Below are 23,562 nucleotides of genomic sequence, written 5' to 3'. Positions count from 1 at the left end.
TTTCTCATGCTGGAGAGGCTGAGAACCTCAGTCCACAAGGCTGGATGTTTCAGTCTCAATCTGGTTCTGAAGGTTGGAAGGATTCCTGGAGAGCTGCTGATCCAGGCTGCACTGGAATCCTGAAGAAGGTGAGTTTAGTATTAGTGAAGGGATGCCGCAGCAGCAGGGTAGAAGAACTCACCTGTGAGAGTGAAGGCCAGCAGGCAAAGAGCAACCTTTCTTTCCCAAGCTCTATGTGGGTGGTCGCCAGAAGGGCCTTTCTGCTTCAAATCTGATCAGAAAAACCCCTCACAGGTGTGCCCAGCAGCTTGGATGTCAGTTGATTCCAGCTGCAGTGGAGTTGACAACCCTGATTAGCCATCACCCTGAAACAACAAATTAAAATTGACTCAACATTTAACAGCTCATTACTGTCTGTTAATAAATGTTTATTCAACATTTATAATTAGAGAGGTTTTGTTTGTTTGTTTTGAAGTTCGGAGGCCGCTCCCTGTCCTCACAGAGGCCAGGCAAATGCCCCACAGCTGAGCTCTACCCCACCTTCGTTTGCGCTCTTACTCTGGACCTCACTCATGGTGGTGCTATTTTCAGAAACACTCGACCTTCCCTAAATATTTATTAATGGAGTATTTTTATAGCCAGATATGCCTTTAAACATTTACTTTGCAGACATCCTCTTGTGAAGGTTTGTTTATAAAACTGCTCAGAAGAAAATAAGAGCTGCTCTAACTTCACAGGACTGGAGTGATTTTAACAGCAGCAGTGAAAGCTTATTTGGTTTTTGGCTTTGCTGCGAAATGATGGATTGGGTTCTTTTGTGTCTTTTGTGGTTCTGATGTTTATAGCACCCATCCGAGAATAGATGGGTCCAGATTATCTGCAAGAGGGGCTTCAGCTAGACCAGCCCACCACAGAAGCTTGAGCCTTGGGGATACGGAGCAAGAGGGTTTTTGTTTTTTATTTTATTTTATTTTTGTTTTTGTTTTGGGGAGGTTCATAACAGGTGAGAGATGGTGGATTCACCCAGTATGCACACATCTGACATGGGGATACATACTCACACGAGCACAAACGCACACTCCATCAGACAATCCTGAGGGTGCCTTTCTGGTGTCAGGGATTTGTCTCTTCCTGACTGTCTCCTCTGGTTCTCATTTTGGTGGAAGAGCAGTTAGCCTGTGCACTGTGAGTGTGCCTGCACCCTCCTCCTTCCACAGGGCCGTCTCCAATTTACATATGCAGTTTTCTAACTTCAGATACCTAACTTAGACTAGTTATCAGCTGTCTTAAAAAACCATGATCCAACTTTAACTGGGTATTTTCCAGCACTTTCTCTGGCAAGAGAAAATAGATTTGCTGGAGTGAGCTACTCACAAATCTCTTTAGAGAGTTAGGATTTAAATATTTGGCAGACTGTTGGAGCACAAAATAAATGCCATTTATTATTATTATTATTATTATTATTATTATTACTGTTATTTTAGGAAGGCCTATTACTTAAAAGCCATGAGGTTATTTTCTTAGACCTTATAGGTCAATTATTCCCAGTTGGATAATTTCTACATAGTACAGAAAGCAATTTGAGGCTGGAGTGTTACCCCACAGGCAAGGTTTGCTCCTGGGCCCTGGTGAACCTCCAGGGACTGGCACACCTGTGGATGGCCTCTGGTCACGAGTGACTCCAGAGGATCAAACTCATCTGTACCTGCCTTACGTCACTTGTTTTTCAGAGAAGCTTTCTGCTCTTTTCTTCTCTGTACGGCTGGAGAGGCGGTTCTGAGCAAGACCAGGATATGTGGTGAGCTTTTCAGAGCTAAAAAAAAGTCGTTTCTAACATGATGCATGCATATATGACATTCTTACTGAAGTTCAAAAAGCTGATGCCCTTCACATCTAGTCTCAGAGTATCTCTGTGTCCCCAACCACCTACCCTGCCCAGTACCAGTTGCTTAATGTAATTACAGTGAACACACATGCCTTGTATGTAGCTAGCAAGCCTCAACTCATCTTTGGACATGTTCCCAAATGCCTAAGAAGAAAACTTGGCATTTGATATTTATTGTTGAAAGCCATGGCTTGGATAATCCATGTGCCCTTTGCTAAGTGCTGGTTAAAGACCAAGAAGCACAGAACCAGCAGAGTCTCTGAGCACACAAAAGCCATAATTCATTAGGCTACTAACGATGAAGGATACTCCCCTACTGCATAGGACTGACCCCTGACGAATTGGCCTCCATTACTCATCCAGCCGGAGGATATGTTTGCAAGATGTCTGTGGGAGTTGTCTAAAACCCAGGGTTCTTTGAATAGCAATTTGCACCTTTAAAGCTCACCCGGCAATTATTCTTAAGCAGCCATCTGGTATCCACCTACCCGATCGTCACCTTTAACAGTTATCTAGAAGTTTCATTATTCACGTTTTTAGCACATGTACTTTCAATTCTAGGGACAAGTCTTTCACTATTAGAATTTTTTTTGTTGTGCCAAAAATGGAATACACAGGGTAGAATTTTGTTTGCTGCTTTCCTTTCCAGAAGAGGCACAAAATGGACTTAGGGTCACATGTTAATAGGATGCTCAGGGTCATCCCAGGGTCAATGTCATATGGCACACACTCCTTTTTCCTTCCTCCTAGATCAGCTTGCTTCTTCACTGAAGGTGCACAGGGGTCCTTGGAGGATCATGACATAGTGGAGGAAGTTCTTGTTATCTGCGTCTTCTGAGCAGAGGACCTTTTAGGTTCAAAGGGAGCCTTTATCCCTCCTCCACATCACCTGAGTCCCAAGCTTACCAAAGGCCACATCTTCTTGCCCACCCTGTTTGAGATTAGCCTGATGCAAGCTCTCTGTAGGTAGTGAGAGAAGAGGGGTGTGGTGAAGACTATAAATTGCAGAACAGAAGCTGGGATTAAAAGGAACATTTGGGGCACGTGAGCCACTTTTCTGTTGCCTCGATGAAACACCATGACCAAGGCAGTTTACAAAAGAAAGCACTGATTTGGGCTTATGTTTTCAGAGGAATAAGAGTCGGTCATGGTGGGAAAGCTCAGCAGCAGGAACGGGAAACAAAGAGCTCACACCCTCCACCACAAGCACAAAGTAGAGACGGGGAAATGGAAGTGGGCGAGGTGATAAACTCTCAGAGCTTACCTTGAGTGACATACTTTCTCCAGTACCTTGTGCCACCTAAACCTCCCCAGACACTGCCATCATTTATCGGGTATGGAATTTTCAAATACCCTAGCCTATGGGAGACATTACTCATCCAAACTACCACAAAGGATTAACAAAGCAACGTGTCGATCAGTGAATGTGACTACGGGAGCTTAAAGTCGGACAAGAAAAAACCCAGCCAGATGGGGAAGAGGACCGGGCAGGGCTCTGGGACAATGAAGCCCTTGTGGAACGTATGTAAACCGCTATCGTATTTTGCATATTCTTGTTTCTAATGGAACTAACCAGAATGGACCAAATCACATGGAGCCTCCACTGAAGTAGAACCCCAGGTCCCCTCCCAGACTAAAGAGCTGAACATGATAATGGACAAGGACTGCTTGGTGTCTGGGAGAGCATTAGCCCTCTGCCGCGGTGAAACTATAATCGGGATGCATAAATGTGAGAACAAAGAGGCATCGGCCTCCTTGACAGATGGCAGGACACCTGCAGGCCGATAATGGAAGTGTCAGTTGGCACTAACAGTAGCCGACAGTCAAGGTCAGAGCCTGACAGAACGAAGGCCAGAGGCAGACAGAATTGGACTTCAATCACCCCTAACTGGATGGTGAGTATGTGAACAGCTTCTGAACATCTCCTCGGTTGGGCCAGGAGAAGCAGGCACAGAATATGTGGTCCCTCCATTACAGTAGACTGTGAGCTATCACAGTCTACTCTCCTGGGGTAGCTCCAGAGACTTAGGCAGTCCCACAGCAATGACCTCATCCTTTGTCCAAGTCCTGTCACAGATCTATAAAAACCCTGGAAGGAAGGGTGGTGGTTTGGGGACCCCCCCACACACACACTCTAGAATTTCTTACTTTCCCCTAATTTTTCACTGCCCCTCATTTTCTCAGTCTTCCCTAGTTCCCCTCAATAAAGCTTCTGTTTTGCTCATTCCCATAAGAGTCCATGTTCTTAGTCTTCATTGGCACGAGAAAACAAACTCCAAGCCACTGTTCTGGGGGTGACCTTTGGTGACTATACTAGTTATATTTTTTTTTTCTTTTTTTCTTTTTGCTCAACTTGACGTAAGCAAGAGTCATTTGGAAAGAGAGAGCATCACTTCAGAAAATGCCTCCATCAGATGCGCTGCAGGCAAGACCGTGGGACATTTTCTTGATTCGTGATTGATGGAGGAGGGCCCAGCCCACTGTGGGCAGTGCCACTTCTAGGCAGCTGGTCCCGAGTCAGACAAGAAAACAGGTTAAGTGAGCCATGGGAAGTAAGACAGTAGGCAGCACTTCTTTATGGCCTCGGCTTCAGTTTCTGCCTTCAGGTTCTTTATGACGTTTGTAAGCTACAAGCTGTTCCTCCTGGTGTTGCTTTCAGCTATGGTCTTTATGACAGCAGTAAATAGAAAGTTAGGACAATGACTATGTCTGATGCCCTAGGCCTTGGGCCATGCATCACTGGGCTGTGAAAGAACCCATGGCACCCACAATCCCTACTTTGACCCTGGTCCACGTGTTCCATGGCTGCACCAGGCAGGAGAATTTCCAAGGATGCTTTCCTCTTGGCTACTCAGCCATAGAACCTCTTCTAAATATTCCAGGACTATCGCATCTTCCGAGTGTGCTGGGAAAATAAGTCTAAATCCTATTATGGAAGCCGAATCCAGGTAAATGGGACAGCTTCCGGCCACGTGAGCAGGACCTCATTCTCCACTGCACCTTCCAAACTTTCTATAGCAGTGCCTGAGTGCATGGTGGTGGCTCGTTCATTTACTGAGGACCAGCAGGATGCAAGGGACCAAGGATAAAAGATGATGACAACCTGCTCCATCTACCCTATCTGTGTGGCCGCCACCCCTGCTTCTCCAGGTCTCTCAGTGAGTCTGCGCACTGCATCTCAGATGTTTTTTCTACTTAAAGCATCAAGAGTCAGCTTTTGCTGCTGGTGGCCAACAATCTGGCTGATGAAACACAGCACAGGGCAGTGCATGGGCGTTCTGCGTTGATGCTTGATTTGGGGGCAGGGTTCTTCATGATTTTGAGATTTCTCATCACCTGGCTCTTTGCCTATGTGACCTCAGCTGTCAGCTGTCCTTTCTGGAAAATGACATCACAGAGTGGTCCTGGCTTCCTAGAAATTTTCATTCACTAAGTCGGTTTTTTAAATAACTATATATTGTATTTGTTTGTTTGTTTGGAATGTCTTAACAAGTCGACTACAGAATGGGGTGGATTACACAACAGAAATTTGTTTTGTCACAATTTTGAGGCCAAGAATCTGTTGGTGGGCTTGCTTCTTAGGCACTTCTGCATGGCTTTCAGGTGGTTTAGCACACTGGTATCTTTACCGTCCCCCCAGTGTCCTTCCTCTAATCTCCTCTGTAAGGACATTTATTCTATTAGTTTAGAGCCACTGGTCTTTATTTGACTTATCTTAAAGGCCCTGCCTCCAAATGCAGTTACTTTATTCTAAAGAACTCAAAGTTAAGAGTTTCCAGGGGAAGAGCACTGCATGATGTGTCTAAGGGCTGAAGCCTTCAGTCAATTTTAAATGTTGTCACTACTCCAAAGGGTGTGGAAGGCCTCTTCCTTGTCTGTTATCATGGCTACAGGGCTCTGCCTGCCTGGATGGTGGAAATGTGTTGGGGCAATTGTCCTTTGTCACCTTAATGACACTACAGAAGAACATTAGCAGGTGAGGCTGACTCATAGTGGAAGGTTGGACACTAGGACTCTGCCCTCCTTTGCTTTTGTTGTTAAGCTTGGTTTTCCAAAGGCTTGCTGTTAAAATGAGGTAAGGTAGCACAGTCTTCTCCCAAGGGCTGTCTCTGAAGCTGTGAAGTTTTCATTGTCCAACATGTTGTTGAAACAATAGCTATGTGTGATGGTTTGAATTCGGAGTATTTCTCCGTAGGCTTCAGTATTTGAAGATTCAACTCCGTGTTGAAAACACTGTTTGGGGGAAGTTTAGGAAGTGTGGCCTTGTTGGAAGACACATGTCCCTGGAATCAGTCGAGAGTTTAAACCCTGGACCTAATTCTCTTCTGTTCGTTTTGTTCTTGTGTTTGATGATGGAAAATTCTTTCCCCCCAAAACATGGTTGGCTTGTTTACAATTATTTGTTTATTTTATATATACAAATACGCTATACCTGTCGTCAGACACACCAGAAGAGGGCGTCAGACCCCATTACAGATGGTTGTGAGCCACCATGTGGGTGCTGGGAATTGAACTCAGGACCTCTGGAAGAGCAGTCAGTGCTCTTAACCGCCGAGCCATCTCCAGCTCCTGACCCTACTGTTATGCCTGCTGAAACAGAGTCTTATTCCTCAGGAACTGCAAGCCAAAATAAACTTTTCCTTCCATAAGTTGCTTTGGTCATAGTGTTTTATCACGAGAAAAAAGCAACTAATATTGCTGTGTCTCTAGGAGTTGAAATGGATTAGTCAGGCTCATGGGGCAGAAGCAAGTTGTAACCACCTCAGTGAAAAAGCTTGTCCTTCTAGCGTTTCTCCTTCTTCCTGTGTTAGTTTCCTGAAGATGCTCACAGAAATGCCCCTTCACCCAGACTAAGGAGAGATTCCCACTTGGCGATGCAAGGAGCTTGCTGGGGTCCCTTACAGGAACATGGGGGGGGGGGTCACTGAGGTATCGGGAGCTCTGACAAGAAGTCCACCCCAGGTAGAGTGAGAACTCAGTCAAACCACAGTGGAGATGTTGTCTTGCCCATTGATTGCTCAGTGCTACAGACCTCAGGAAGGAGCCTGGAGGGTCTTTTAAGTTCTTGTGCATTTGGTGAGTCTGTGAGTGAGTCTCCAGGAGGGGGATTCCTTTGTGGGAAATAGCTCCAGAGTCATTCTGCAGAGAATCTCAGGTAATGCTTGGCGGGTCTTTTGTGCCATTGGCCTCCTGGGACTGGGAGGGGTTTCTGACCACTTTAATCACTTTAGTTCAGTCCTGGGGCATTAGCTGGAGAAGCTGAGAGGCTTCTTTGTGATGCATGAGACAGACAGGGTAATCTGTATTTCTTTTTCTTCTTCTCAGCCTCGCTGTGTTAAAAGTCCTGCAGACAAGCACATTCTCAGGAGACACGGAAAGCAAATCAAGAGTGAATTATAAAACATTCATGATCCCTTCTTCCCCTTTTCTTAAAACAGGCTGAATATACAATATGCGCACTTGAGTCTTGCTTTTTCTGGTATGATGAGCAGAGATTATATTTAAAAGCAAGTTTCAAATGTGAGTCCCTCTGGTATTTCCAGGAACCGGCCCTCTGTGTAGATCTGGAGACCCACCCATGCCCACCCCTCCTGTGGATAGCAAATGATAGCATTGTCACCCCTTTCAGAACCCTCAACATATTTCAGATGCGTCTGATGTGCCTCGTGAATGCATAGCGATTTGCACTTCACCGTAAAACACGTCGTTGCCGGGCAGAGCACTCAGTTTCCTGCTGGGGATTTGAAATCAAATGTCACAGTCCAATTATGAGGGATCTCAGAACATCAGGTGTGGCTGGAGGTGGTACATTACCATAGAAACTGGAAGCTTCTGAGCCAAGAAAGGAAAATAACTAGGATCTGATTATCCAAGAATCCTGGAAACGGCGTTTGTAGGAATCTATCTCTCTGTCTCCCTATCTCTACTTATCTGTCTACCTGTCTGTCTGTTCGTCCATCCACCATTTATCTATCATCTCCCAATCACCTATCATCTAAGTGATATCTTTCTTTCTACCTATTATCTACATCACCTTATATTCCTCTATATAAATAAGAAAGTACACATAAAAAATGCTATATATTAAATATATAACCTAAAACCTGGAGGAGAAGGTATGAAGGAGAGCCCCAAAAAGAGAACAAATCTGCTTCATTTCAAAGAAAATCATGGGAAAAATGGGCCAAAAGGACAGGGAGGCGGGTTGCAGAACAGGGCTCTGGATCTGAGCAGAACTTCTTAGAGCTGAGATGCTGTTACTATATTTTTTAAAACAGTTTTTACAAGCTGAAATTGACATGAGTAACCGTGTGAATGCAAGCTTTCACAAATAATTATGAACCAATAGTCTTGCTCACGGCTGAGAATGAATGTTCTAGGCTCCAAAGCACAAATGTGTCATTTTCTAGTCACAAATCCTGCCTCATTTCCAATACACCACTATCCTATTACAGAGAGGTTATTTTGCTTGTTTGGACTTTTACTTATCATGTATAGATCAGCATAGCACAGAATCTTACAGAAAGCTTTGAAATCAAAAATTGTTTTTAAATTTTTTTTTATTACTTAAATAAAAGAACAAGATTTCCTGTTTTATTTTATGCTCTCTGTGTGGCCTTGAGTGTCTGAGCCATGTGTGTTTGCTGGTGTCTCTGGAGGCCAGAACGAGGCTTTGGATCCTTTAGGATTGGATCAGTTATTGCAGGCACTTGTGAGTAATTGGTGTGAATCCTGGGAACCAAACCCACGTCTTCTGCAAGAGCAGCAAGTGCTCTTAGCCCCTTAGCCATCTCTCCAGTCCTAACCACGTTGTTTATTTAAGGCCTGGGGAGTATGTGCCAAAGTGTGAACATCCATGCTCATCCCCCTGGTTGGGTCAGAAGAAAGTACACAGTTCAGGACCCCTAACTGGCTTGGCTTCTAAGATTTATTTATTCTATTTCTGTGCATATGTGGACATGAATGTTTTGCTTGACTGTATTTATGTGCACCATTATGGGTGCCTGATGCCACAGGGGTCAGAAGAGGGTCTCGGAGCCTCTGGAACTGAAGTTACGGGTGATTGTGAACAACCATGGGGTGGCTGGGGAATAGAAACAATGTCGCCTACAGGCACAGCTGCTCTTAGCCTTTGAACCATCCAGCCCTGTGCTCAGAGCTGGGGCCAATCTCAGTAGGAATTACCTCAATGCCTGCTGTCCAGTTTCTGCCAGAAGTTTCATCAAAAAGACATAGAGCAGCCGCTGAGCTACGCTTCTTCTCTTTGGTCCTCTCCTGCTCTCCCAGGAATCTTTTATATTTACTTAATTTCGCTCAATGAAACTTGTTTTCATATCACTTACTCCCACATGTCCACCTTGTCAGTGTGAGGCAACAAACCCAAGAGTAAAACTAAATTGTGTTGACTTTTTGTGACCCATGACGTTCCAGGGCTGTAAGTCTCTGGGGTTACTGACATCTGGGGTGAGAAAGTTCCCACCAGCGTCTGTATCCCTGCTGTCTGGAAACAGTGTTGCAGAAGTTACTTTTCTATTGTGATAAGACACCATGGCTCAGGCAACTTCAAGAAGAGGGTTTCTGGCCTAAAGTTCCAGAGCGTGAGACTCCCATCATGGCACCGAGAAAGGCGCAGCATCTGAAGAAGGAAGTGGAGAGCTCACATCCTCCACTGCAAGCCTAAGTAGAGAGAGGAAACAGGAAGTAGAGTCAGGCCATGTGCTCTCAGAGCCCTCCCCCAGTGACTACTTCCTCCAGCAAGGCCACATTTCCTGAGCCTCTCCCAAACAGCACTGACCCACAGTATGGGAATCACTTGTTCAAGTGCCTGGGCCCAACTAGAGGGAGCATTTCTTGTTTAAACCCTGAGGCACAGGCAGGCAAAGGAAGCATTCTATCACTGAAATACTTCCCTAGTCTATGGATACCAAGTCTTGCGTCTAAGTTAAACATGTCTTCAGGACCCATCTGCATTGCTGTCTGAATCAGGCCTTAATCCTTGCTCCTTGTTAAGTGTAGTTGTCACTGTGTGGAAACACTGCCAATTTTGATTTCTTCTCTTGGTAATGGATATTTGAGTCATTTTCTATTTTCCTGTTTGGGCTGTTAGGATTAAAGGTGCTATGAATACTTTTCCATGTGTCCCTTCTGTTTACTGTGGGTAGACTTCACCTAGCAGTAGATTTGTGGGGACAAAGGGTAGACACTTGTTTAGTTAGTAAAACGTTTCCAAAAGAAGTTGCCAAGGAAGTAGAGAATGGCCTCACAATTCTGCCAGGGCTCTGCTTCCTCCCCAACACTACTATCCACAGCCTTTGTAATAGGTGGGGAGTGGGGTGCTCACGACTGTGGGTGATGGTTTACACATTTCTGTCTCCTCTTTGTGGAGCACCTACTAACATTGTATGAAATACAGATGATGATGATGATGATGATGATGATGATAAAAGCTAGAACTACTGTAACAAATGGGTGAGCCCAGGGAATGGAGAGCAAACGGAGAAGTATCCTTTCAATACCGCTATGGTCAACGCTCTCTCTAAGGGAGGCATGTGTTTTGTCTTTTGGTCTTTTTGTTTGTCTGTTTGTTTGTAGAATGAAGTACAGTTGAACAGCACAAAGCTCTGAAGGGGGAGCAAGCACTTTAGGCAGAGCCCAGCAGCCACAGGGGACCGGAAAGTTGTCCAGTCAGGCGGGGGAAGCAGGAAGTGTGTCGGAATTCACCATGTCTTACAATGCTTGGACAGGCGCTGCCTTGTTCCGTTGGCCTGCATTTGGAGCCGGGTTTTGGGAGACATGGATCGTTTTGGTTATGTCTGACAATCTCTCCCACCAAGGGGTAGCCTAGTTTGGTTACTTCAGATTCTTAAAGCAAGAAGACTTCTCATGGTGGTAGGCATGTCCATGCTGATTTAAACTTTTCTTTATATTTTGTTGGTGGGAACCAAACCCAGGTTTCATACATGCAGAGCCCATGTTCTACCACTGAGCTACAACAGAAGCTCCATATAGATTTCTGAATGGAGGGGTGAGGCTGTTTGAGAAAGAGATTGTTCTCTCCTTGACGTGCTTAGATGTCCTCAGGAGGCATCTCCCATCCTCAACCTGGAGATCTCTAGGGTAAAGGACAAAAGACACAGGAGATACAGACACGGTGCCCAATCCCGGAACAAAACCAATATGCTAGTTTTCTCAGGTTCGCAGACATGTCACAGACAAATCAGGACAAGCTGGTCACACTGTGAACAGACACAGATGGAGGTCTGAATCTCTTAATTGTCCTTAGGCGTAGTCCCCTTCCAGGGAGGCGTGAACCCACCGCCCACTTGGGTCTGACACAGGCCATCCTGAGACTGAGGTTCTTCGCTCGTAGAGCTGAGCCCTAGAGATAAAAGGAATCCATGCAACCTTTGCAGTTTTGCTTGGGGCCCCAGCTGGGACATGAGCCCTGTGCATTTTGTCTGGACACTTAAGTCCCAAACCACCACAGGAAACTGGAAACTGTACATGATCTCATAGGCTTCTCTTGGGAATTCCCAGCCGTGGCTGGGGACAAGGAGTGTGGGAGGAAGCTTGTTCTCTTGCCGACGGTGGTCACAGAAAAACAAAGCATCCGGCAATGAACTACCGTGCTCGTTTCTTTCCAGAGCGACTCCATTTGAACCACTCACCCTCTGCAGGTCTTAAAAGTTCCAAGTGCTACCACGTACAATTCTGGTTAGCAAGTACAGTTCTGACAAACAATGGGCTTTCCTCTTCACTATTGCTGTTTGGCGTTGGACACTTAGAAAGTGCAGAGAAATGGTTACTATCGCCAGGCATCTCCATGTGACATGTCTTGCAAGAACAATTTAAATTCATCTCTGTCAGTGAGTTTCCAGTATCTATACAACCTTATAATATGGCTCTTGTGTTGAGCCTATGTAGCATGTCCAGACTAATTTCTGCTGCTATAGGCAGCTCTGCCTTTGCCCATATCTCTCTGATTTATCTTTTTCGCTCCTTGCCCCTGATCACATTTTAAAAAATAATGTTTGTTTATTTATTTTTTGTGAGTGGAAGCCAGAGAAGATGCCATGTAGGATTTGGCTCTCTCTTTCTATCATGGGGGTTCAGGGATCAAAATCAGCCCGTAGGTTTGGTGACGAATGCCCTCCCCCTGAGCCCTGCTAACCACAGCCTTTGTCCTTAAGTATTAGACTTGCTTCTTCTACACATAGTGAGAATACGTAGTCTTTTTTCCCCCCTGCCTCATGTTACTGAGTGTATTGTCTGCTGTTTATTTTTATCTGCGGTGGATACAGGGCTGCTTGTGTAAAGGTTGAATGGTGTTCTACTACACAGACATTAAGACACTCGATCCCATATCGTCTACTTCTCATCTTTATCTATCATCTATTTTTCTTTGATTTCCTTATTATCTATCATCTGTCATTTATTATTGTTCTTATCTATTATGTATCTACCTACCCATCATCTATATATTACCTATAATCTATCTATCTATCTATCTATCTATCTATCTATCTACCTACCTACCTATCTATCTATCATCTATCTATCTATCTATCTATTATCTATCTACCTATCTATCGTCTATCTACCTACCTACCTACCTATCTACCTATCTATCTATCTATCTATCTATCTATCTATCTATCCAGCTCTGTTCATATCTCATACTGGACAACAGGAAGTTGTCCTTTGTTTTCCAGTGTGTGTTTTGAGTGACAGACAAGTACTGTTATACGTGACATCTACATTACATGATGAATTCATATCAAAGAAGTTGGGAGACTGACTACAAGAAGGAAATGAAATCAAGGACTCCTGGCCTCTCTGGAAACTCAGGTTGACAGAACAGGGAGCCAGCTCCTGAGGCTAAACCAGTCAATCCCAGAAGAGACATACATTCTCAGGGACTTTGCAGATGAGATCTAATTGCTGGAAGACATTCCTCTAGTTAATGACCATTTCTTTATAGAGGATTTAGGGCCTGTTAACAGGAAGTGGGTCATAAAATATATACAGCTTTTAGGACCAGGGGTTTAATGGCTCCGGGGACAACTTAAATTGTGACAGTGAACTTTTCCTCATTTTTCTTTAAGTTAGTGGCGATGCAGATAATGTGGCCTCTGGAAGGGAGTTGTTCCAAAACATAGTTCATGGTGATTGATAGTGTGAAGTGAAAGAGAGAAAAACCTGTGGGGTTTGAAAGATGAATATGCAAATGACTAGACATTGTTCTCTAGGGAAACTGAAGTGGAGACAGAGTAAAGCCAGGATGGAGGTGTGTGTAGAGAAGGGTGGGACGTTTGTGTGTCTGAGATGCCTCTGCTGCAGCCACTACTGCGTACACGGCTTTCTGGACAGTATGACCCTTGCAATTGGAGGTTCCGGGTCACTGCGGTACTGCCGTCACCTGAGGAGCGTCTCTAAAGGAGCAAGATCAAGCAGCCCCTGCACGTCCACACTCTAGACCGTACGTATTTAACACGAGGGCTTCCGTGATATGGGTCTGGTAGTCTAACCATGGCTATCTTCATGCTGGAGACACCTCAGCAGCCTCAGTTCAGTGCTGCAGCCCTGAGAGCTCCCTGGAGAGCGGCTGATATTTAATCCCCTTTGTGAGGCTGGAGACGCTGAAGTCATCAGGGGAGGATGGTACCATCTAACAGATGTGCTCACCGATGGAGAAGGGCAGACAGACGGGCAGCCACCTTTCTTATTGTTGTGATGAAATGGCTGAGAAGAGACCCTTACGGGTGGGAGAATTGGCTCCTCATCTTACAGCACATCTCCCATTGGAGGCAGGGGTGCGAGGAAGTAGTCAGATGTATCTGTAGTCAAAGCAGAGAAAGATGAATTCTGGTACTCAGCTCACTTTCTTCATTTTGTTTGGCTCAGGACCCCAGACCAAAGGGTGGTGTCACCCACACTTAAGATGAGAGACGCTCACCTCACTTAACTTAGTCTAAAAAAATCCCTCTCCGACTTGCCCAGAGACTTGTTTTCATGGGGATTCTAAATCCCACCGAGTTGACAATAAAGACCTATGGTTCAAGTGCCAATTAGAAGGTGTTGCCTGAATTTAGGTAAAGGCCCTTATAGACAGTGCTCTATGTTTCCAAGGCTGATTCTAATCCCGGTCAAGTTGACAGCTGAAATGAGCAATCTCCAGGTGGAACCTAGAACATCCGTTCTTCCCGAATATCTGCTCTGCAGACACGTCTCAGAATCTCCTTAAAGATATCCCGGGACGTGAGCAGTGAACTTGCTCCAAGGCTGTGGCCAGAGCATGAAACCTTTTCACCCATTGCCCTCCTCACCAGTCAAATCTTGGCCAGCCAAGCTCACAAATGAACAGCATCCTGACGTTTCATGCTACTTGGTGAGATTTTCGCTGTTGGCAGTTAAGAAAAAGGAATATGCATATTCTAGATATATGCATTTATGCAGAGCCACAGGCTTCAGTGTATCAACTCATTTCTTTTCCCTTTGAAATATTCAGGTCTGCCATATTTGTTCATTATGATGTCTGATGAATTATCGATAATTTGGGTTGGGATGGTAATTTCCATTGTAGGTTAATTCAAACACCTTTGGGAACATCACTGTGTCTGACTATGGTGACCCTATGACTATGGTGCCCAGGCAGTCCACCTGCCTTATGGACCTTACTGTCTCTTATGAGAGGCTCAAGTCCTGGTCTTCCCTCCAGTGTTTGGCTGTGTGGTGCTGTCTTTCTCACATAGTCTGGACTTTGGCTGTTGGGGACATCCTGTATGAAGCTGTGGATCTGTGCTTTGTAACAGGACAGAGCTTGATTCATGTCAGTGTTTCATAATAAGTCTACCGTTCAAAGACAGAGGCAAATGAGTTTGACGATGTAGAAGCACAGAAAGCAGAGATGTCAGAGATCACCGTCATTGCTCCCAAGGGGGGAAACTAGGTCTAAGCATGGGACATGGAGGGCCATAGCCAGGGCCAACTCTCAAATGGTAGCTCAGTCTTCTGATGATTGGTTCCTGCCACAAATGCTGTCTCTTGCAAGTTTGATGGTGTTCTAGGGCACAGAACCTTGACTTTGCAACTTCCTAGTTTTCCTGTGATGCTCTAGAGAGCTTGAAGAAAGCTCAGTCATGGTGACAAAAACTGAACACGTTAAAGATTTTATTATTAACTGTCTACTAACGAGGACACCACTAAGGTGTCCCAGTGTCCACAAAGTCAGAGCTGGGATGCAGGAACAGTTCTACAAAGGGGTCAGTAACCAATGGCATTCAGCCAGACATAACTATCTGCACTTCTGTGTGCAGAAGTTGTCCATATCAACATCAATTTTTCTCTTGCAAAGTTGTGTGTGAGGGGGATACCTTGAAAACTAAAGAGGTACCCCAGATTTTGGTATCTTGGGGGAATTGTTTTATCTCATTGCTGTGACTGAAATGCCTGACAGAGCTGAAGGAAGTAGAGATCTATTTTGGCTCACAGTTCAGAAGGCCCCGCCTATGGTCTTTGCTCCCATGTGGTTGGGCAGGACACTTCAACAGCAGACTGTGGTGGGAGAGAGCTGTCCACTTTCTGGCTGGGCAGTGGGTAGAACACCCAGAAGAGAGGACTGGGGTGTCTGACCTTTCTCCTTATGTGTCCTTTCTTTCCATTCAGGACCTCAGCCTGCAGCAAGGTACTACCCTTATTCAGAGTGAATTGTTTCTTCTCTAGAAACATCCTCACAGACACATCTGGAGCTGTGTGACACTGTCTACTAAGTGATTCTAAATTTAATTAGCTGGCAGTGAAAATAAACCAGTCCTGGATGCAATGCCCAGAGGGTTCTGAGGAGTGACTGGAAAGCCACAGTATGGTGACATACAGCATCATTCCTGAAGGTTGGCTCCAGAACTATTTCTCTTTTATTGTGATTTATAAAGTCTTCTGTTAAATAGAAAGGTGCTTAGCACAGCTAATGGGGAATAAGAATAAATTATTCTTAGGCTCTTTGGCTGTTTGTCCTGAATTGTTAGTTCTGTATTTCTTGCTGCTTTAAGTTAATAATGGTAAGAGACAACTTTTAGCCGATGTGTTTTCTGGAAGAAATGTCCCAGAGACATCTTAGAAGAAATGGTGTGAATTTACTTGGCTGATGGTTTTAGGTCTGTGCTGAGGGGGAGGGTATGGTCAATTAAAAGAGCTGTGTTTGGTTTCCCCGAGCTGGCTTTTACCCCGGGGATACACAGAAAGCGGCTGGGCACCTGGCAGGAGCCAGAATTTCCTGTGTGCTTCCTCAGTGCAACCGGGATGTTCTCTGCACACACGTTGTCCTGTTCACACAGCAAGGGTGGACGAGGATGTTTCCTCACTTAGTAGAGGGATAGAGACGGTGGTTCTCCCAATCCACATCCTCAGACAGGAAGGCCCTGGTGCTCTTAGCTTGCCGTAGGGCACCTGCCCTGAGGGCTTTCTGTCTCTTCTCTTCCAGAAGCCAGGTGTGTGTGTGTGTGTGTGTGTGTGTGTGTGTGTGTGTAAGAGAGAGAGAGAATTTTTTTTACTGTTTGGTGTGGTCATTTTTCTTTAGGGACACTTTTACACTAGATTTTAGCTAAAACCCCAAGAAGCTCTTGAGGATACTTTTTAAAGCAAGCAAGCAAACACCAAACACACATGGCAATGGTCTTGTGGTTTGTTTCTCCTTTAATCATAGATGTTGCAAATATATTTTCTAGCATACTCGTATTTTCTTTATGAATTTTTTTGTTTTGCTGTTTGTTTATATTATGCAGCGGCTTTTGAGCTAGGCCTGGCGACACACACCTGTAATACCAGCTAGCTGAGGCAGACCACTCCGGCTAGGTGGTATGCTTGAGGATAGCCTGGGCTACAGAGTGAGACCTTGTTTAAAGAAAAAGAAAAGAAAAGAAAAGAAAAAACTAGACTTTAGATGCTGTGAAGTCAATGTCTTCTTCAAAACTGACCCTGTATGGATATATTGGGCATATACCCTGAATAATACCACTCTCATTCCTGGAGAAAAGCTCTCCCCTCTCAGTTCCTGTCTTTGAAGCCAAAGTTGACCTTGTCCCAATAGCGGATGGTGTCTTTTATGTTTCGGTGGCTGAGGAGGACCTGCCTGCCGACTGGGAAGGCTGCTGAGTGGAAGCCCCACCCTTTGGAGTAGGAATTCAATATGTTTTGGCATGAGAAGCGTGATTTCTTGGTTGAGTGGAGTACCACCCCCACTTTTTTGGCTTCTTTTAGTGTTCGAATTTTCGAATTTGGAGAGTTTTCCAGATTAGTAACATTCGTGATTGAGCATGGCAGCCGAGGAACATGTTGCACTATGAATAATGAATAATGCATGTTTTTCCTTTTCCATATGTAGGTGTATGCCTTCCTCTCAAGAAGAATTAGAATAACTTGTGTATATATAATATTTTATGTGTAGATGCTATTTCTCTTTGTAAGATTAAAATGACTTCTGTACATGTAAAGAATTTTATACACATATTACTCTATAGGAATGCTATCATTTTAGTATATGTAGCATTTTCACACACACACACACACACACACACACACACACACACACACACTTCCTCTTTCTCTCTCAACAAAATCAAACAAACAAATGAATAAATGAACGGATAAATAAATAAATGTAATAAAAAATCCAGTGTCTCCATGAAATAAATTAATTGCAAAAAATGTAAAGTAATATGATTTTGTGCCGAAGCGAAGGCAAGGAAACAAGGATGGAGTACACTTTATTTCTTATTTGTATATTTGTTTTCTGACCTTCCCAAATAGTGCTGAGTCAGTGGTCCCAGGGGACCCGGTTTAGTGACTCTCAGCTGATATTTCTCTGATGTTCACTAATCGTTTCCCACTAGTAATGTTATACGTCTTTATATCAGCACGTAGAAAGGTGAAACATTTAACTAAACAGTTCTCTAGCTTTATGTGTGACTTTTAGAGACTGATTCGCAGATAGCTGCTCCTTGCCTTCTGTTCTTGGACTGACCAGTGCCCTCAGTCAAAACACAGTGACCCCCTTCTGTGTCGCAGCAGAAGGCCACGTTCCCTGCTGTCTCGTAAGCCTCTCATTCATATTTTTTTTCTATTAGTTTTTTATGTCTTTGTTCTACGTGTTGGAATTTTGGACCCATCTGGAACTTATTCCCAGTCATGAGTTTAAACAGAGACTTTACTCTGTGTCGCAGCGCGCAGCTGAGCACCTCCAATCCACTCATTCGCTCACTGCGGTGTGCTTCCTGCAGGAGCTACGTGTGAATGCCGCACATGCATGCTACATTGTGTGTGGTGTGTGCACGAGTGTGTGCAGGTCAGAGGGGGAAACTGAGTGTCCTCTCTCCATCTCTTTGTCCACAGATCAGATCTTTCACTGCATTTCCCCACCCATGAACTGGATTCAGCCTGCCTGAGCGCTTTCTCCTAGGAAAGCAAGCCGAACAGAATGCTCAAGCACCCACATTCATTTTAACGACCTCCAAACCCTGAAAGGGAGAATTTAAAAAAAAAAAAAAAAAATCAAAATGATGAGCAGCAAATGATTCCCCTCCCGGAAAATTTTCATTAAAAACTTGGTTTTGTACCATCTGTATTTACCTTGTCAATGAAAAGAACATCTGGGAGAGAGAGTCCCAACATTCCTATGGTTATCTAAAAAATGTTTGAAAATGTGAGACAGTGAGTTGGTGTATACTTTAAGGATTAGTATAAGTCAATGCAGAGTGGCAGTGTCCAAAACAAGCAATAAAACCTTCAGCAACCAAAAGAGGACGTTCCCAAGAGAGTGGAAGTGTTAGCCAGCAGGTACTGCTTGATCATGGAGCCCCACCCCCACCCAAGGCTTCTTTATTAGATACCTGAGATGCTAAACATCTTTTTGTATAGCAAAAACACCGTATTTGAGGCAAACTGCCTGGAAACACTTCAACAGATCCGTGGCTGGGCTTCTTCTAGCCGACTCCAATCGGGAAGTATGGCAAGCGGGAACTCTGTCTGTGCAGAGGGGACCTTGGTTTTTTTTTTTTTGGACAGAAATGCTTGCATGTGGTGCTAGTGTGCTACGTCCCTAATATTTGGTGGGTGGAGGTAGACAGTGAGATTTTTAGAAAGTCCTGTCTTCTGGATGGAACCCATCTTATCCCTAGCCGGCCCAGCATGGAAGCTCTGAGGAAGCAGGTGCTAGTAAGTGTGGAGCATGACCAGCCCAGACTGCCTGAGCTCATGTCCGTAAGGAGACCCTGCCTCTGAAGGGGACTCACTAGTGTGTGACACATCAAAATGACCAGTGTCAATAAAATAAAATAAAGCAGGTGCTTTATCTGTGCAAGGAGAGTCTGGTGAGAGGAAGGCACTGAGGAGCCAGATATAAAGAGAAAGGAAAAAGCAGACATGAGGCCCGGAAAGCAGCTCCGTTGGCAGAGTGGTTGCCCAGTACTCACAAAGTCGGGGTTCCATCATAGCAACGCATGAACCAGGCATGGGCTACACAGGGAAATCAAGGCTGGCCTGGTATACGGAGTCTTAAGGAAACACAACCAGCAGCAACAAAACCAGGGAACAGAGCAGTGAATGGGTAGAATTATGGGTAGAATAAAAAGAGAAAGGGCGGCGGTAGGCAAAGTGTTTCAGAATGTATCAGTTTTCCAGGACTGCATAAAAAACAACACATGGCCGGCAGGAGGCTGGGGAAGTAAGTACTTGCAGTTCTTAAGGCTGAAGACCAGGACTGAGGTGTGGCAAGGTATTTGAGGGTTTCACTCAAGCTATGGTGGTTTGGGGCATCCCTCTTAGCTTGCAGACACATCACCTTACCTTTGTCTTCCTGTCCTTATGGCATCTCCCCACATGCCTCTCTGTGTCAAATGTCCCCATCTTCCATATGGGAGCTGGTCACACAACAAGATGCCCACCCTGCTCCAGTATTTGACTCTTGGTGAATTCCATCGGCACCATTTCCAAGCCAGCTCCTGCTCTGACGGAGCAGGGCTTAGAACTTTTCTGTTGGAGGAGACACAGTTCAACCTGCAGCAAAAAAAGCAGCATCAGGGTAAAGTATAACGTATAACCGTATAGATGCCTTTTAGCACTGAGATTGGTGTGTGTGCATGTATGTGTGTGTATGTGTGTGTATATGTGTGTATGTGTGTGTGCATGTATGTGTGTGTATGTGTGTGCATGTATGTGTGTATGTATGTGCTTGTATGTGTGTGTTTGCGTGTGAACACTTACTTCGTGTGTGATATATCTGATATATGTAACTCATATGGGCTGGTCAGAGGACAACTTGTAGATGTAGATTCTTTGTTTCCCTGTAGCTTCTGGATAGCAAATGGGATCATCTTTGATGGCAAACGCATCTACCCACAGAACCATCTTGCCCTCCCAACATGAAAGTTTTACACAAGAATCTCTTACGACAAGAAAACAAAAGGAAAAAGCAAGCTTCTGGAAACCCAGAGAAGAAGGAAACAACTGGGCTCATTGTGGAGAGCTTTGGAGGCCATTTCTAGAAACTTGGCAGGAATTTGACTTTGAGCTAGGACAGGGAAGTAGGCTGCAACATTTTAGTCATCCTGATAAGCCCCTAAAAACAGTGATCTTGGGACTCTGTTAATTGCCTTGTTTGTTCCTTGTCCATTTGTGTTTATTGTCTTGCTTGTTCCTTCACCTAGAACTTACTTATTAATTGCATGTAATTAAATTTGTATAAAAGCAGACTTCAGGGGTGGGGTGGGGGCGGGGGGGGGTTAAGGAATAAATTCGCTTTAGCCTCAGAACTGGTTGGGGTCATGCTACAATGTTATCTAGTTATCTTTTTCTTTTTCATCCTTGCTCCCTCCCTGGAGAACCCGTTAACTTACTGATCTGGTTTGGTCAGATCATAGATCTGACTCTGAGATCCAGGGTCAGTTCTCAGGCAAGAGCAGCTGGAGGCCAACGCCTGCCTCCAGGCCACAGCCGGGCTTCTCAGGAGAGGGGAAGGAAAGCACCTTAGCACCCACCTGCAATCACACCACACAGGTCGCAGAGTCCGGTCTTTGTTCATTCTTAGATCACATGCTGGAAATAAAATCATATCCATGATTATAAATGTACAAATCTGTCCCCTTGTGTTCTACCTGGGAAAATGACTCAAAACATGTTAGTTTCCTCTTTCTAACATGTTAACTCTCTCTCTTCTCTCCCTCTCTCTCTCTGTCTCTCTGTCTCTCTGTCTCTGTCTCTCTCTCTCTCTCTCTCTCTCTCTCTCTCTCTGTGTGTGTGTGTGTGTGTGTGTGTGTAGCCAGCTTTCAACTTCACGAACAGAGAGAATCCTAGCATCTGCTGCGTGACGGCTGATGAGGTGGTCACAGGCTACCATGCCCTGTGCACCAGAGGCTCAGTGAAAATGGTGCGATTCTTCAGCTTCAGGGAATTAAAGTTGTTACTTAGTCTCCTGGTGAGCACACATCTGTCCATTGGTTGTCTTGTGGAGACAGAGAGCAGAGTGTTACAAAGTATATAAGTCTCTCCTCCATTCCCCTATGACACTGTCACCAGCCTCCAGATCTGAGGGCACATGGAGCCAGTGGCTCCTCAGTTCATCCAGGACAGGAGGATGATATCAGGTGATAATGCCCATATCCATGGAGATGATGCTCATGGTTTGGATGAGTCCAGTCTTTCTTATTCATTCACTGAACCCCAGTTGTTCAGAACCTGATTGCACACAATGAGTGATGTTTCTCAGAGGTGATCCCAGGAATTGACATCAAGGAAGATTTGGTATAGTGGCACACGATGCCCTGAATTCACTGGTCAGCCTAGCCTCCACCATGAGCTTGTGAAAGATACTGTGTCAACCAATCAATGATACCCGAGGAAAGACACCTAAGTTCCTCCTCTGGCTTCCATATGTAAATGCACACATATGTGCATGCATGCATCTGTGAACATACAAATACACACACAGGTGGTGCTTTTGGTAAAGTGAGGTTATCAGGGTAGACACTTATGGGTTTAGTATCTGTCTTAGTTAGGGTTTTACTGTTGTGAACAGACACCATGACCAAGGCAACTCTTATAAAGGACAACATTTAATTGGGGCTGGCTCACAGGTTCAGAGGTTCAGTCCATTATGATCAAGGTGGAAGCATGGCAGCATCCAGGCAGGCATAGTGCAGGCAGAGCTGAGAGTTCTACTTTTTCATCTGAAGGCTGCTAGTGTGGAAGACTGGCTTCCAGGCAGTCAGGAGGAGGTCTAAAAGCCCACCCCCACAGTGACACACATACTTCAATAAGGCCACACCTACTCCAACAGGGCCACACCTTCTAATAGTGCCACTCCCTGGGCCGAGCATATACAAACCATCACAGTATCCTTATGAGAAGAAAATATTGGGACACACAGAAGTTATGGAAAGATGGCCACCTCAAGTCAGAGGCAGAGCTTGCAGAAAATCTAGCTCTGTCCTCAATTTTGCTTTCGTATTTCCAGCCTGCAGAACCATAAGGTAATAACTGCTGTTTTAAGCTGTCTGGCCTGAAATATTTTTGTGGTAGCAACCAAGGCCAGCGAAGACAGGTGCCACCTCACCCTGACAAAGCCTTGATGGTGGCAACAATGATCCAGCGAAGTGCAGGCTTTTCAGCAAAGACTTCAGGCTTCAGGAGTTTAGCCAATATCCTTTTTCAAATGAGGGGCTTCCTTCTGGTTCATTGTCTCCACTCAGAAGCCTCAGGGGTCCCCTCCTCCTCACCTCTGAGAGTGTGGGCAGTGAGCAGACTGCAGGAACGCTCTTGCATGGTCCTATCCTTGTATGGGGCTGTGGTACCAGCATGCCGTTCATGGGCACTCAGAGATGTTAGCCTCTGCCAAATCGCCTTCTTTCTCTTCCTGCCGGCAGGATGAGCCTCTCACTGGAACTTCCAGGTTCACAGTGCTGGCCTCCATGTGTCTGCTTGTCTGCCATGCTTGCTTGCCTCTCCAAGCTGTCCACAAAGGGTTCTCTTAAGCCTCTCAGGCGATACCCTTTTTTTCTGTTCCCTTCAACAAGTTTGGTAGTCTCTCCTGTAAACCCAGGATACATTTTACATGTCTGACATTTGTGGCTTGTCCCAGTCACCTCTTGCTCCAGTCTATGGTCATTTGTCCCTTCCTTCCACCATAGTCTGCTGTCACTACCTCTTGACCGTAGGAAGCTTGAGGCCTCAGCCATGACAAAGCAGTTCAGCCATCTTCCTCTCCCAGGGAAGCAACAGTGTGAGGAATTTCTCCAGGACTGTTCCTCACGCTCCCCTCAGCTCCCCTCACCCCTCGTTTGGTCTCCAAAGCAACTTCACATTGACACACATGTGCACACACGAATGGATCGAGGAGGATGATAAGTATAACTCAATATGCATGCTGTAGTCAGAATATGAGCACCACGGGTAGATTATGGATGTATTCAGAGAGACAAGTGGTGTCTGAGGGAGAAATGAAGAAGATTACATAAATTGTTTTGAAACAATAATGCTCAGCTTGAGGGATAAGTAGCAAGGGTGGCTTTAGTCCAAGACTGAGCAGGCAGTTCCCAGGAAGAGAGCTCCACAGAACTGCTGTGCAAGGCTGTGGCTCTGGCAGAGTCTCTTGGGAAAGTTCCTGCTATCTGACTTAACACACAGATGTG

This window comes from Micromys minutus, assembly GCF_963924665.1.
Source record: "Micromys minutus genome assembly, chromosome: 19".
In the NCBI taxonomy this organism is placed as follows: domain Eukaryota; kingdom Metazoa; phylum Chordata; class Mammalia; order Rodentia; family Muridae; genus Micromys; species Micromys minutus.
The sequence above is the reverse complement of the archived record's forward strand: the minus strand, read 5'-3'. Positions refer to the sequence as shown.